The 2,467-nt window shown below is 44.0% G+C and overlaps 1 protein-coding gene across 1 annotated transcript in view; it reads right to left on the bottom strand.

The window, feature by feature from the left end:
* The window catches only part of AGPAT4 (1-acylglycerol-3-phosphate O-acyltransferase 4), a 136,430-nt gene extending 134,227 nt beyond the window's left edge, over nt 1-2,203 (bottom strand). Inside the window, exon 1 of the mRNA XM_008060123.1 lies at nt 1,987-2,203. The gene's annotated coding sequence lies outside the window, so the exon portion shown is untranslated. The remainder of the gene's footprint in view (nt 1-1,986) is intronic.
* Between the last annotated feature and the right edge of the window lie 264 nt (nt 2,204-2,467).

Genomic DNA, 2,467 nt, shown 5'->3' with positions numbered 1-2,467 from the left:
CACTCCAGTCTGGGCGACAGAGTGAGACTCCAACTCAAAAAAAATAAATAAATACATAAATAACTCTTGTCTTTAATTCTATTTAGCTCTAGTTAGTTTTGTGCCATGCTAGTTAGCCCCATTTTCAGCTAGCTTTTGTATCTGAAATACTTAAGATCTTTTGCATTACAGTAAGTTTCATAAGACATGGATGATAACGCCTTTAGATAAGGATCTCAACAAACATAATTTCATTAAAACCACCCCTTCTTCCTGCTTCCACATGGCAGGGTTACTCTGAGGTTTCCAAGTAATGTTTTTGGTGATAATAGTTGGAAGGTATCATGCGGGTTAAGTGACCTTCCCAAGTCTTTATCCAAAATTACAGATAATTTTAAGAACCAAAATGAGATTACTACTTATCTATCTTATAAAAGCTAATAAGGTATTTTGGGATGCCCATCAAAAGAATGGTGCCCATTATCAAACATTTTCTTAGATGTCCCGAATAAAAGCATCAATTTAACCCATACCTGTTAGTAGGTCCATTGGGACTACATCTTTCTAAGAGATGGGTTATTTGATTTTAATTATATTTAACTTTGCTTATTAGTAGGTAGATAATAATTTTGCCTTGTTTCATTTTTTTTAATCAATTTCTTCTCCCCATAGAGAACGTTCAGAAGATTTAGCAGTTTTCACTTAGACTTCTTGATTTGCTCTGATGTTTCTGTTCACTCCCCTAAACACACTCATGCACATGCACATGCATACATGCACACACGTTCTCCCGTCTCTCAAGATCCTTTTTTTTTCAATTGAGGGTGGTTGAGTAATAATCTCTGATGGATTCTTCCTTCCACAGTTTTGAAAGAGAAAGTTTATCAACCCTCATCTTAATGAGAGTTCAAAGATGTGAGTAACCCATCTAAGCAACACACAAAACCCCAAGACTGAGAATCCTGCTGTGCTAGTTACTGTGTTACTCATACTTGTTGAACTTAGATTTTGTGCTGAATAAGTTCAGTCTAGAGCAGAGCCTCATCTTTTAAATATTTAGACTTGGGAGCAAACCTAGGCGGACAACACCACATTTGTCAGTGTGGATTCGCGGACACTCTTTCAAACTTTATTTCAAAGATCTCACCTCCTCTAAAGAAATAAGTGCTCTTCCCCATAGCTTTACCACAGGGTCAATATCCTATCTTGAGTAGTGTTTAGGTTTTTTTTAAACTAAAAAAAAAAAAAAAAGACCAGACACTGAAGACTTACACAAACACCCAAGTATTTCTTTTTTAATTCCTAGATATGATGGAAAAATTCATAGGCCGAACGTTAGATAAATAAAGAGGTAATTACAAATGCCTGTTTCCTTGACAACTCCCCTCCCCCACAGCCCGCCTGTGTTAGGGAAAAACCAAACTGAGAGTGAGGAGGGGTAGCCACAAAGCCATGCTGGATTTCAGCATCCAAAGCAATAACAAGCGCCGAAAGCAGCCAACTAGACACGAAATAGAAATACATCCATTTATATCAGGGCTGCATATTGTGTAGTATTTTTGTGGTTGCCATAGTAACGTCAGAGGCGGAAGAACATGTTGCATGACACAAAAGAGAGCAATATATTAACAAGAACATCCCCCGCCCCCCCAACCCATCTGCATCTATGGCAGAGAAAATGCTCTAACCCCGGGAAGGGGGTGGGCGGATGGCTAGGTGGGTAAATTAAGCCAAGAACAGCAGCCTGAAATCACAACCCAGAAAGGGACGCTCGCCCGGCCCAGCACAAAGCGAGGGTCCTTTTGTACCAGCCAAGCCTGCCTTGGCCTTCCCTCGGGCGCCGTCCACCTTCCCACTGCAACTCGCAGCTCGCCCTCCCCGGAGCCCACCCCTTCCAGAGGTCCTAGGAAAATCCAGCCAAGGAGAGAGAAATAGTGATAGGAAGAGAAACACAAACCCCAGCCACGCCCAGAGAAGGTGCCCACAGATGGCACGAACAGCACATACCTCCTTCCTGGCAGCCCTGGCACATGGACTTAGAAATCAGAGACCGAAGGGAGCCGGCTGGGTTCCGAAATTGCCACTAGTTTATAGGCGCTGTAAATCAGCCAACACTGGAAAGAAAAAGCGAGACTCCACCCATGGGGTGGACCCTTCGGGAAGAAAAAAAAAAAGTGGTCCTCAGCTGACGTCTCTCCCCACCCATGTCACTTCCTTTTAAAGCCAACAAGTTAGCGGTCGCGGGGAGGGGAGATGGGACTGGTGTAACATGAGTCAGTCCCTTCCCCTTCCAATGAGTGCAAGGAAGCGCTTCGGTCGGCGTGCCGCTTGAAATCTGGCTCGGGAAGCTGCCAGGATCAAAACAAAGACCGCTAAGTGGCCTTTCTTTCTCCCCCCTTTCTCCCAAGCCCTGTTGCATCCCGGTGTCCGAAAGCCTCCTCGGCTCAGGCACACTCCGGCCCCGTCTGTGTTGCGACCTGGAAATTCT

This window comes from Carlito syrichta, unplaced genomic scaffold, assembly GCF_000164805.1.
Source record: "Carlito syrichta isolate Samal-C Ts95f unplaced genomic scaffold, Tarsius_syrichta-2.0.1 Scaffold304521, whole genome shotgun sequence".
Classification (NCBI taxonomy): Eukaryota; Metazoa; Chordata; class Mammalia; order Primates; family Tarsiidae; genus Carlito; species Carlito syrichta.
The sequence above is the reverse complement of the archived record's forward strand: the minus strand, read 5'-3'. Positions and strand labels throughout refer to the sequence as shown.